The 14,520-nt window shown below is 37.3% G+C and overlaps 1 protein-coding gene across 10 annotated transcripts in view; it reads right to left on the bottom strand.

Moving 5' to 3' along the window:
- Window positions 1-14,520, bottom strand: part of MIPOL1 (mirror-image polydactyly 1) — a 198,310-nt gene that overhangs the window by 24,042 nt on the left and 159,748 nt on the right. The window lies entirely within an intron of this gene.

Raw genomic sequence — 14,520 nt, 5'->3', positions numbered from 1 at the left:
TTCCCCTTCCCCTTCCCCTTCCCCTTCCCTTCTTCCCATTTTCCACTTGGATAAACTTCATAAAATCTTAAATGGAGTACTTGTTTTCAGGTGTTTTCTGTCAATTCAAGGAAACAAATCACATAGAGAAGAGAGGTCCTGGTCTTGCTCAGAAACCAGTCATTTGGATAAGATCATTGACTCAAGAGGCTGGAGGAAACTGGTTCAGCTCTATTTTCTGCTTGAGGGAACTGGACCCCAGCTGCTTCCCTCTGAAGGGAGTAGCACTGTGCTAATGCTGGGTGCTGGGGTGTCTTGTTCTCAGTTTCAAAATTTCAGGCTGCTCCGACCGAACAAAACACTTAAGTGCTTACTGGATGGAAGCCTGGAATTAAGGGTATGACCTTGTAGCGTATGACCTATCTACCATGCTACACAGGCATTGCCCTCCTACCTCTGGGTGGTTCAGCGAATTTTGAATTATTCCTATTCCTCAGTTCAGGTACTGTTTTTGTCACCTCAAAAGCCTACCTTTTGAACTATAATTTTTTATCAACTCACTAAAAAATATTGTCCATTGCATTTAATGGTGATGTACCAGTATGTAACAATTCCTTCATAAATGGTCATAGTGATAAAGAATACATGTGGTTCTGACGCACCAGGCTGCTTCTCTCTTCTTAACAAAGTTCTCTTCGCATCCTTTGGATCAGAGACTGGGTGTCTTTCTAAATGACACGCTGGAGTTCAGTGATGGTTTTTAACCTGATGCAGGCATTGATGAATAAAATTTGGTGCCCTCTGTCTGTCAGGTGTCTGGACTGACTGGTATTAATCATCCTTTCTGGTCTTAAAACACAAGTCTTAGAGACTGACACAGGATTGAGCTGACTCACTACAGGCACTGCCACCAATTCCCGCCTGCACGACACTGTTTGTAATGTCACTCCAAAAAGTATCTTCCATTAAACTTGCAGGCCTTAGTTTGGCAGGGCAAACCATTCTGTCTCTGAAAAGCACTGTCATCAAACAAACATTCCTACCAAATCCCTTTCAGCGTCTTCTCAACCCAAAAGAGTAATTCTGTATATGATTAAACTTAGAAGCAAATACAGCCAGTTGGGCTTCTGACAGCAGCGATATTTCAAAATAAACCTGGCTTACACAGGCCTTGGCTAAAATATTAAGCTTTTATCTGTGGTCCACAATAACTAATCTTGTCAAACTGTTTGTTCTCTACCTTCTGTTTGGAAGATTATGAGCTAGCTCACCAGTACTATTCACCTTGTGCCATCACTAACAGTAGGAAAAGTGAGCAGTAAACACAGTTGGTCTATTTTGACAGCATTTCACCCTACTTTGCATTGATGTATGTTGTTACACAGGATAATGCAAAATCAGGACTTTGCTTCTGTGCTGGATTTAATGCCACCTTGCAAAAGGTATCACTCCTTTGCTTTCAAATGCTTTCTCAGGACAGCATGTGCTGATTGCCAAAAATAAATGATCTTGTGAGAAAAAAAAATAAAACCTGAAACAACTACACTGTATTTCAGTACATTGAAATCTACAACATGCTTATCACACAAACCAGGCTCCTACTATTAGATGGACCATTCACATCTGAGCATGCAGCTGATATAAAAGTTAAAAAATTAACAATAGCTGAAAGAGAGGATATATTGGCATATTTAAAGCCAAATGATATTCATCAGATTATTTAATCAGATCACAGAATTTCCCCTAACTACTTCAGCTTGAATCCAACAGTTTATATGGCAATTTTATATGACATTTACTACTTGTTATTGTGCTAGAAAAACCTTTTCTATGCATCCTTGCATAAGCTTGAATTACTTTTAGCACTGATAAGTACTGTTTCCACACACTTGGTATCACAGCTGGTCTCTTTTTTAGGAGAAATCTTGACATTGAAGCCTACTCCTTACAGTGGACTCCTTACATTTCCATGAAGTTTGTGCTGATATGAATAGGAAAGGGTTTCTTGGATTTTCTTGCCAAATACTTCCTGGAAGTCTGTGTCATCTGCTTAGGAAAAACTAGCAGTTTTACCTTATGCTAATATATCTTCCCCACAGAAAGTATTCTGCCATAGCATTTATTCATTTGAAGAGGGAAAAATATTAATTCCTAAGAACTCCCTAAGAACATTAGTCCTGCCCTTTGGCAATGATTTTTGGTATCATTAGAGTGCCATGAATCATAGGCAAGCTTATTTTGGCTCTGAACTATATCTCACCTCCTTCTTGAGAGCAATACAATCTCAGAAAAGCAAATACTCTTTGCTTTGAGTGCTCAGAACACGGAGTGATGGTCAAACTTTTAAGTAAAGCTTTTAAAAGGCAGACATCAGGTCTATTTTGCATTATGTGTATTATGTGGCAAAACAGCAGAGAAGTGAAATGACTGGTGAAGCTCAATCAACCAAGAACACCGAAAAGTCCCACACATTTAATTTTATGTATAGGTAGTCTTGATCTGACCTGGGTTCCTCATGTGCACCAACATAATAATAATAAAATAGTATTCTGCTGAATCAGAGCCTAAAATTGCTGGATAGAGAGCCCGTCTCTCTCAGCTTCTCAATCTGTGTTCTGAACTATGTCAACTGGCAACAGCTCACCAGTTTTCTTATTCTATATCCAACTGAGGTGTATTTCAGGAGATGAAAAAAGGACCTACTTTATATAGGATTTTGGTTTGTTCTAAATCCATCTTCAGGAATATTTAAAAGCAATGTCAAAAATTGATTATCAAAAACAAACAGCATTTCAATATGTTTAAAACAACAGGATTCAGGATGCAGGATGAGCAGATTAATATACATTTACAGATCTGCAGAGGATGGGGTTATTAAGAGACTAAACTTTAGAAATACTACTCTGAAACCATCACATTACACCTTTCTGCATGTTTCAAACAAGCCTTCCTATTAAGGCCAAGTCTGAACCTCTCAGCTGCCTATTTCAAGGCAGTCCCACCTCTTTTGGATATGTTCTGGTCAAGTCCGGTTTACAGTGGGTTTGTACAATTGCAAATACTGATGTACTGCGGTGCTGGTTTTGGCTGGGGTAAAGCTCATTTTCTTCACAGTGGCTGGTAAGGGGCTGCGTTTTGGATTTGTGCTGAACACAGGGTTGACAACATAGAGATGTTTTTGTTATTGCTGAGCAGGGCTTACACAGAGCCAAGGCCTTTTCTGCTTTTCATACTGCCACGCTGGCAAGGAGGCTGGGGGTGCATGGGAAGCTGGGAGGAGACACAGCTGGGACAGGTGACCCAAACTGAGCAGAGGGATATTCCATACCATATGACATTATGCTCAGTATATAAAGCGGGGGGAAGAAGGAGGAAGGGGGTGGTATTCGCAGTGATGTTGTTTGTCTTCCCAAGTAACTGATTTGTGTGATGGGGCCCTGCTCTCCTGGACATGGCTGAACACCTGCCTGCAGGTGAATGAATTCCTTGTTTTGTTTTGCTTGCATGTGCAGATTTTGCTTTTCCGTATTAACCTGTCTTTATCTGAACCCATGAGTATTCTATCTTTTACCCTTCCAATCACACTGGTGGGGAAGTGAGCAAGTGGCCGTGTGGGGCTTTGCTGCTGGCTGGGTTAAACTACTACAACTACTCAGGCTATTTCCCAAGTGCATCCCATCAAAGCACAGCTTTGGCAGACTCCATATCATAAACAAAAAAGACAACGTGAGATTTTTTCTTGATTCCACATATATTTTACAAACTTGATGCAGACTTGCTAGCTCTGGGCAGCTCTCAATTAGGTTCCACCTTCCTGAGGTGGTTCCACCTCATGACCCTGTGGAGAGAAAATCCCTTCCTATAAACTATTATCAAATCACTACACTTCACACTGAAAATAAGAGACTTTACATAGGTTTGATGTATTTTATCATCAATGTTATATTGCCCAAGCTGGAACGACTTTCATATCACTGAGAGGACAAGTAACAATGGAAACGGGTTTGGATGTAAAAGCAAAGCATTTAATTAAGTTCCTACTTGTGGTAAGTCCTTCATAATGGACTCTGATTGATAGCTGAATTCCCCACCACTCTGGTGGTTTGAGGGCAACTCACACTTGTGTCATACTTCTGAAAAGTATTTCTAGAAAAAATAAGAGCAGTCTTCCCTCAAAAACTAACAAAAATCCATGGACAAAATATCCTCTCCTCCTCTTAGTGTTTGCAATATACTACAGATAGATGTCATCAGGATGAAGCTTGTCTATTATGGTGATGGTGCAACAGGCCCTTATGCAGTGATAAAACCAGAAAAGATGCCTAACTGCACATTTACACACAAAAAAAGGGTTTCTAAAATATCAGTTGAGACTTAACATCACAGACCAAATTGTCTTCTACACATTCGTGGTGCTCCTTAAAACACTTAATGGGCTTTTTAATGTATTATCAGCCATTTAAGGCCATTAGGGTAAAAAAAGCCTTTCCACTTCTAAGCTTCAGTAACCTCTCTCCAGTAGCTGCTGGACAGATTGTCTCCAATCGTCTTCTGCACCATTCTAGCAACAAAATCCACATGAGATTTTTTTTCACTGGCCTTCTGGACCTATTTTGCTCCATGATCCTGCCATCCAACTGGAAATGAGCTTCTGCTCCTGGAAGGTGAGTGAATTCCCAACCAAGACTGACTCAGGAGAGAAGTGGACCTTCAAATAATTTTGAGGACAGCTTTAATTCTTCTGAACTGGTGAGCTTGCATACTCAGGCCTTGGTGGCAATTCTGCCAGGTGGTGACATGAATTAGACTGATTTTAGGAGAAAAACCTTTTAATTTCTGTTGATGAAAACATAAAAACGTGGCTTTACATAAAGACTCAAAAAATTCTTCAAAAGCATAGAGTAAAATCTCTATGTGAAAGTGTAAGAGTAAAAAGTGAAATGTCTTTTGAGTGCATGACTTAGATATGCCTTTTATCTGATGTGCATCTGTTACATCCCTCAAGTAATTTATGATTATTTTATCAAAGACTGAGGTGATAGAAATGGATATATTATGAGCCACAGAATAAAGTGCTAAATAAAACAATTTTGTTATACACATCTCCAATACCTGCAATGTCTTTCATTCAAAGGCTGGATTCTGATACCTTCTATGGGCAAGAATTCCATGATCTGAAGTTGAAATGATAAAATTTGGTCACAAAGATTTATGCCTTCCTACAGCTTAGTGTTTAGATCTATATCCTTATACCCATGTGACAGCAACTTGCCAATAAAACAGCAGTGGCAATGATGAGGTTAAAGCTGTTGTTAGCTCTCATAAAGAAAGTTGATGCTGTATTTCTACAAAATCTTCTTAAAAAAATCAACTTTATAGAAAAATCTGACTATTAATTAATGACTCAGTGTTAGATTAGAAACATGAACTGCAATTTTTTCCTCAGATAACTAGTCCCTGCTTTAGTAAAGGTATACTTAATTTTAAGCACTGGAAAAATTTGAATGATTTCAAGTTTGCTTAAAATTAAATACCTGACTGGCCTAGTCAGTTATTTCTATTTGTTGTTGTAAAGAACTGACCCAGCAATTCTCTGAAATGTTATACGTAATTCAGAAGCTTCAGAAAGTCTGGGCTTTCTTTTTGAGCTTCTGCACATACTTTTACAGTATTCAATCTTTTGCATATGTTAAGAAACAGTATGAGTATTAACAGAAAGAACCGCAAATTTATTTTTATTCCTTCAGCCAAGCCACAAATAAATGACTCTTGCAAACAAACCAAATACTATTTAGTAACGGCAATGTAAATGCCATGGACTTATTTTATTTGGATATAAAATATTAAAGTAAATGAGTATTTGCTGTGACACTCGTTTTATCGTCTTGGAAAAAGAAAGCAAGTCTAAGAAAAAGTTTTCCTGCTGTTCTTCAAGGAGCACTCAATCTGCTGTTCAAAGTTATTTAATAATTTGTCATAGAATGGTTAACTATAAGCTTACAAATACCATGTCAGTATGCTTCTTCCTATTAGGCAAACAACTTCAAAATCTAATTTGTTTGTGTTATTGGTCTTACTAAATATTAGTCTTTGCAAGTCTGGTTTACACCATTGAAGTTAACTATGCCAACATTCTGATTTTGTTCTGAAGTATTCCACAACAAGCTGATATTATACAATACAAGGCCAAGAGCTAGCTGATCCAGTTTACTGAGTATACTTAGTGTATTTTGCTACTGATAAATCAATAAAACCATGTTGTAATCTACAAACTTCCACCTCTGTGAAGCGGCTATAAGTAAACTGTAAATGAACACACAGGTCAAAAACTGGATGCTGTGATTATGTTGACTCTGAAAACATTTGACTTTCATAGAATACATTTTAGTGTTGGAGAGAATAAAGTTTCAGCACCGCTTTTATTTTCATGAAAGGTTGAGATAATAAATATTCAAATGACAATAAATATTTGTGTTTATGTTGTAACTACCCACATTTTAAGAAAACAATATCTGCACTGCAACCCCCAATTTACAGAGGTTAAGTAAAAGTAAACCATAGCTACAAAAAGAAAATAAATACTCGACTTAGACTGTATGTGCAGTTTTGCATTCTTCATCCATGTGAAACTCCCTGCAGCCAATGGATATCTTGGCTGTGCAAGGAATGCACAAAAGGCATACTTGACATTCCCTTTAGTTGGGATTTCTTGTCTTAATTCTGTTAAGTGCACCACTGAACATAATCCTGGCATTGATCATAAACTGTTGGATACTACAGGTCTCATTATAATTTATGACACCCAAAATATCCATGAGAAGGATATGCCATAATCTCCTCTGGCAATATCCCACATTATAACTGTATGAGACTTTCGGTAGTGATACTGCAACCTGCGTTATTGAAGGGCCATCTTCAAATGAAAAGAAGATGTCAAAAGATATTGTGAATTATTCATACTACAAAGGGGCTCAGCTGCAGCAATTCTGAACATCACCAAGGTCATCTTTCAGGGCTCTGGTATAGTGAACAGGATCTGTAGCTCCACATGTGCTCTGGACTGACACACTCCCCCTCCAGACTGCACAGAGAGCACTATAGCACAATAGGATGGGATTTGCAACAAGTAGTTTAAGGAGAGAGGTGCTCTAAACTAGTCAAATAGGGCTGTTTTCCTTCTTTCTTTTTTCTTTTCTTTTCTTTTTTTTTTTTTTAAATCTCATTCCATTGTTTTAAGTATCCTGTTTTAAGCTGTCCAGAGGTTCTCAAGATGCCTTCTCTAAAATTAACGCGAGGCCACTAGTGTTTTTTAAGGTGAAAAGATAATAGCAGTGCTGCCAGTCCTCCTTTTCAAAACAATTATAAAAAATAATACTATCAGATAAAGTATTCAGCCAAGCTAAGGAAAACTTGGTTTTAACCCACATCTGCCACTTCTCAGGAGAGCAGTACACTCCAAGGCTGAAGAGACTTTTGTACTTTTCTTTCTAATGCCATGAATTTCTAGAAAAAAAACATATGAAATGCTATTAGACCTGAAGATGTGATTCTACGGGTGGTGATCAAGGATGCCCACTTGGAAAATGGGAGATGGATGTTCTGATACTAGCTCTGTATTTATATTCAAGAGGCACTGGATAAAACTGAGAAAAAGCCCTAAAGCTAAGTCTTGCTTCTCAGAGGTGAGTAGCCTCTCTGATCTGAGACACTGGTACTATTTTCTGCTGCGTGGTACTACTTCAAGGCAAGGAATGGAGAGGATCCAGATCAAACCTGTGTGGCTGTAACACCCCTCTGAGGTACAGGAGATCTGAACCAGGATCTCCACAGATGGAGAAGGAAATTAAGATCCATTCTGTCACAGCCTGGAGGAGAATCCCTGCTCTCAAAAAACTTAGAAAAGTAGGGCTGGGGCAGGGGCACATGCCAAGCCAGCTTTTGAAAGAAATATCTGAGTTTACACTGCTCTGTATGGATCTCATTGAAACCAATGTGCATTACTCTGACTCGGCACATGCTTCTCCATTTGGTTCTTCAAGGAAACCAGGCAGAAAATACAAAAAAGACAATTGCTTTATAACTTTTTCAGTTGGAAGTTTTCTACTTATGCTGATGCAAGTCCTGTCTCCTTTGGGTTGGGAAGTTATCAGTATTAGTGGTACTGAGTTATCAGGCATTCCCTCCATCACAGCCTGCAAATTTGACCTGGACTGTAACATGAAGTATGCAATTCAAGAAGTGGAAGTGAAGTGTCATTCAATAAAAGTAATATAATTCAATGCAGAAAATACATTTCATTACAGCTTTCCAAAAGTTATATATTTCCTTTTGTACTGCATGAATAATACGTTAGCCTTACCAAGGGAAACAATATCTGCCTAGTGATACAGAAATGCAGTATAACTTCAACAGTCCAGAGAATATGCCAATGATGACTGAATTTGTTCAGCTCACCTTAGATTCAAATACTAGTTCAATATTTTACTTCCTCCAGACCCAGAAAATTGATTTCTGTCTATATGTTGAATTTCTCTAAGGCTGAACATAACCTTACTGGCTTATACAATTCTTTTATTACAAACAAACAGGTATCTCTACAAGACTAATTCATCATTTCACCATGCGTATTAGTGCAGTCTGAGGGGAACTTTTCTGAGAGGAATCACTAGCATTAGTGCAGAATTCTAAGTATTTAAATAAATTCTGACCCTACTACATATTGCTTTCAGTTAGATCATATATGACTTTTTTCACACATTTCAGTCAGTCTTAATTCGTCACTGACTAAAGCAGACTACTTCCAGCCTATTGCCTCTAAATCCAGTACATTCACAGTGTCTGTTACTGCTACTCTAATTAATGGTAACATTTTCATATATGATATGAAGCGATTGTTACTAAATTTTGTATTTTGGACTTTCCCATGTTCCTATTCATGTCTTGCATGCCAAATAAATTTGCATCAGCTCTGCAGAATTCTTCAGGGTATGTGGTAGTTTTGCGTGTCTGGGAATCTTCCATCTGGCTAGTGTGGGTTTCCTAAACACCATAAAACCCTGCCTGTGGAGACTGTGTATCTCTTATGGGCCCCATGGAGCTTATAATCTGCTTTTAATCATTGTATGAGGCAGCCAACACATCAGTCCTCATCAGGCAGTTTTTTCCATGTTGAATCTCCTTTAATGAGTTTTGATCCAATTCTGAAAGTCCAGAACCATTGCTAATTTGCATAGTATCTTAGACTGCTACAAAAGTTGTCTTCCTTGGCTCCCCATTTCCTTCCATACGAACTCTGATAACCATTGACTTCTGTGGATTGCCATAGCAAGTAACAGATTCTTAGCACCTTGCCATCACTTGCTTGTCTTTTGAATGTACCCATCAGCATCTGTTTCTCAGTAAACTACAGGCCATATCCTTAACTTGGACAAATGAATGCAACTTAGTGCGACAGAGCAAAGTCTGTGCTGCAACCAAGAAACTAGTTCTATATCTACATTCTTCAGCAAGACACCAGAACTTACTTTACATTTCAAAATGCCAGCACCAGTTAAATTATTCCCCATATGATATTAAAAGATAACCAACTATTCAAACCCAGCAGAATTTCACAGCAGCAAGCAGGACAGTGGTTTTCACTAAAATCAAAATCACTTTTGACATGTGCCAAATTATTTACTAACATAAATTAGTAAAATTATTAATTTCTATCATGTTGTACTCCTAGAATTCAGTATTTAATGTTTTGATCTGACATTTACTGGAATACAGTTCTGTAAGTAAAAAAATAGGAAAGTATCAACATCTAAATATAAAATCTTAATAAAGTAAGAAATCAAATAGTATTTATTGTTTTGAAAGGAGAAAATAAAAGAAAGCTCTCTCAAATTTAAACTGAGTTCTCTTAACATTTGGCGGTTCCTTCAAAACAAACAGCTTTAAGTCTCAGTGAATGTACAACTTGTTTCTTTTGTGCAGTGCTTCTGCCTGCAATTTCTAATTAACTAGCTCCATTCTTTTCTACAACAAGAGACTGAACGCAAACAAGCTACAATGTATACGCCAACCAAATATATGTAGGTATGATTTTAAAAGGGAGATAACTAGTTAACAACATTTGCATGTTGCAAAAAGGCTCAGTTAGTATAATTCAGAAATCTTGCTTTTAGCCTTTTCCCTGCATAGCTGTCCTGTACTGAATACAATCTGAACACTAAAGATATCATGTTTGCAGTTAAAAATCTCCAGAGACTTTAGACCCACACATAAAGATACTTATTTCACTCTTTTCTGAGACACTGACCTGTATCCTCATTTAAAAATGAACACCACATCTTTATGTTATTAAATCTTTATTTTGATCTATTAGTATTCACCAAAGTGCCATTTTATACAACCCCTCACTGAATAGGCAAGGCTGGAGGTAACCATCTGCAGCTTTAGAGTCTGCGTTTGAATTGATGAAAAGAGCTTTGTGTTTTCATTGCCAAGTTTGATTCTTCCAGTCATTAGACATTCCCCTCAGATCGCATCAATGAAGCGGACTCTCTTACACCCATGTGTTAAATTCTCTTCCCCTCATGGTTTCCTTTACCAGCTATACTCCAGAAAGACTACTGGGTCTTAGCCACATTCTTCTCACAGCTGTGTTAAAAAAAAGCATCAGAGCTTCTTCCCAAAATCCATATGTGTATCTGGTCAGTCCCCTGTCGAAGGGTCATCTCACATTGTGGTGTGATTATTCAAATATTCATTCTTGTTCTTGAACTGCACTGCTCAGATCATTCTGGGAAAGATTAGACCCTCCAGCCAGCACTGAGGAACGTCCTGGATGTTGATGTGAAACATACACAGCTCCCGTACTTGGAAGGCAGATTAGTTTGACTTGCAGAAGAGGGGGACATTAGCTACTTAATAAATGCTTCCTTCTTATTTCTTTCAATTTTTTTTGCATTCTTTTCAACTGTGTCAACTGCTTATAAGAACTGATTGCTTCTGTTTTGTCATCGATCAACTTAATTATCAGCATCAGCTAAGAAACTAAGTGAACAACAACAAAAGCGGAGAAAGCATGTTCAGAAATGCTAGAGGGAAATTCAGGACTAAAAAAAAGAAAAAAAAAAGGGTGTGTTCTAGTCACAATAAAATTTAGATGGCCAAAAAATCAAAGCGTAAGGAGTAAAGCAAATGTTATTAAATCTAGAATTGCATTTATGACAGATAATAATTTCCTTTGATAAAACTGTTTATTCAGTAGACCACTTAGTTTTCTTTTATCCAAATCTGTAACTTTCCTGACTTCCCCTTCAGAAAAAAAAATCAAAAGATATCTTTAATAACAGTTAAGGACAAGTGAAGCAAAAACTCCTAGTTTACATCACCTTCATATTTGCTTTATTCAGAATCAGAGCTACCTTGACAAAATACACAAGCAGCATGCCTCTCACCATTTATGCTTATTTTCATACCTGTATATTTTAGCACTGCACTGTTACTTTGTGGATTTTGTTTATTTTTAGAGGATTACACAGAAATTCTACCCACTCACCCTCCTCTGCTATCTTACACAGCTATACGAATGTGCGCGTGCATCTGTGCTCACATGCAGAGCTGTGCTTTACTGAGCCAGAATCATTAAATTATGACAAAAAATAGAAGCCCTCAATAGACAAATTGCATTAAAATTCACTCCAGTAACAAAGCTGTTGCAGAAAAATAGAACGTTTCCTGGAAAAACCACATCAAAAGTGGCCTCAACCTTTACTGATAATTGGCTAATATTGATTTGGTATTACATTATAACCTTCTCTGATCTCACTGACATCAGCAGCCACTCCACAATCCCAGAGGTTCCAGTCGGAAGGACAGTTTTAAAACGCCTTGCTTCCTCTGCTGGCAGAGGTATTAATTAATTCACAGGCTCTCCCAGCCACCTTCTCCAGGTCAGCCCCATTTCCCTGCTGGGGCTGCACCAGCTGGCTCCTGGCTTCTCAGGCAGGACAAACTTGCACTATACCAACACTCCTGGAGAATTCTGTGCTGCTGTTCTAATTCTTTGTTTGTAACCATGAATTAGAAACATTAATTAAATATAGAAAATTATAGTAATAGCCATTCTACAGAGTATTGGTTAAAAATATTATCATGCAGATCATCATAATTTTCTATTGAATAAATATGTATTGTGTTATGTGTGCATTTATTTACATAGACCATAGTTAAGATATGTACTTGCTTTATAAACTAAATAGCACTCTTTTAAGTCTAATGTGTATCTTGATAATGTTTCAAAATCAAAACAGATTCAAACAAATGCAGCTAAATCTGTGTGGTCACTTTCTGAGCATCAACATTTTCTGTCTCACACCATCACCCCTGTTAGGACAGTGAATCATCTTCACAGCAAGAGCGCACAGTCTCAATTTATATCTCACACTGCTGTGAGCCAATGTGAGATGTTCACCCTACTTCAGTATAAACAGATTTTTACTATGTCCAAGTTCACTATAAGCAGATTCCAATGTATCCCCCTTCTGGTTCACAGCTGCTGTTCCACGTGGGACAGGATCCAGAAATTTTTTAGATGCCTTTTGTCCTGACAGAAAACACAGGACCACTATTCTGACTTGGATCTCATGTTTAGAAAGCAACAATTGTCAGGGGATACACAAATGGCTGACATGAAGGCAACACCATGGAGAAACTACATCTCTGTTTCAAGCTCTACATATTATGCTGAATGCAAATGGTGAATTTTTTAAGAACATTAAAAAATATTTTAGTGTTGCCAGAGAACAGATTATCAAAGGTTAGTGAACAGCAGTGAATTACATTGTATGAAGATACAAAGTACATATTTTTTCAGCATTATTTTAATTATTCCAATTACATTTTTCCTTAATGAAGGTCATAATTATTTTCCTCTGCTGATTTTTAACTGTTGCTATTTTACTGAATAATATTGAGAAACTAGTTTATATAACTGATAAAACTACTTCCCTCATATGTCACAATTCAATTTTAGTTGTGCATTTAAAAGAAGTCAAGAAAACAGATATTTCAGAACTCTCTTTAGACTATGAATTGTAGTGTCACATTTTAAACTACATTAAACATCCTTGTAAGGCAGTGCTAATAATTAATACTTCTGTAATTAATACCAATTCTACCCATTGACAGGTTTATAAATTGTCAGTTCCTTTTTGAAATGCAGAACATCCTACATTTCTGAAATAAAATGCTAAGCTAACAAATGAGTTCCTGCCTAATTGCCAAACAGTGATTTGTATGAAGCAGTTTTGGTTACAAAGAAATTGGGAATTCTCAGCCCGGTTTCCCTGCTGATGAGTACGAACTGTCTGTGTAGCTCTCCCAGAGGTGTCAGAGGAATCTCTATAGTGTCACACAAGGGTTCTTAGCTCAAAGTAAACACACTTTCCACAAACTCAGCTGCTTAATCTGTTTGCAGGTTGAATTATAAGATGGGGGTGGATGACTCTGGGTGCTGGGAAGACGCACAGAGCATTTCCACAGTTTCTTGGCAAAAAGGGCATGCTATTGTCATCAAAAGACTTCAACCAATTGTTTAATTTTGCTATAGGCTCAGTTGTCTGATCTTAGCAATGATGAAAACTAACCCGACCAAAATTTTCCCAAGTAGTTTAGCGTGTTAAATTACATAAATACTTTTCACTATAGAAGTGCATCACCACTACCTTAATTCAGTTTGTGGCTGCACTTCTACTCTAGCCACCCTGGGTACACAGGATTAAACAAGACTGTTTCACTGTTTCACTAAAATAAAAAAAAAAAGGTAATGAAAACCCAACCTCCATCTAAATATCTGAGGCTACTAAATGTTTATAAATAAAATTACATGTAACAACTTAAAACAAGGGACAGAAAGGTTCAATCAATATTCTCTTTACCATGCTTTAAATTATTTTTCATAGGTTTATTTTTATCAAGCTCACACCTGTTGAAGTCTCAAATATATCTAAGTGCTCAGAATAAAGACCTGAATGATTATTAAACTGCCACTGGAAGTTTTAAAGAGGTGATTGAAAATATACATTTTCACATGTAACTATCTTAACTATATTTTATGCAGTTACAAATATATGAAAAATATAGGAATACTTTTTTTTTTAAATAGAACTCAGCACGTATTTTTTTAAAATAGGAAAAACTCTTGTTAAGTCCTTGCAATATATTAAAAACCAATTTCTGGGTACTCTGTAAATATGCTGCAGACATTAAAGTTGAAGACAAATATAGACAGGACAATTTGCATCAATTCAGCATCAACCACTTTGGAAGGGTAAGAGAGGGGTGTTTTGCAGCTGCCGAATGTAAAGCAGAGATGAGAAGTGCCAGACTGGCAAGAGGCTCTGCCTACACATTTGCCCATGTCCCAGCACTGAGTCTTTCAAAGGCTTATGTGCTCATAATAACAAATATGACAAAAAGTACTTCAGTAGACATGAACTTCAGGTTTTGGAGTTCAGTAAACTTTTAACAGGGAATCTTATAGTGGGAAAG

Source organism: Lepidothrix coronata, unplaced genomic scaffold (genome assembly GCF_001604755.1).
Source record: "Lepidothrix coronata isolate B3197 unplaced genomic scaffold, Lepidothrix_coronata-1.0 Scaffold164, whole genome shotgun sequence".
Classification (NCBI taxonomy): Eukaryota; Metazoa; Chordata; class Aves; order Passeriformes; family Pipridae; genus Lepidothrix; species Lepidothrix coronata.
Note: the sequence above shows the minus strand (reverse complement) of the source record. Positions and strands in the feature narration are given on the sequence as shown.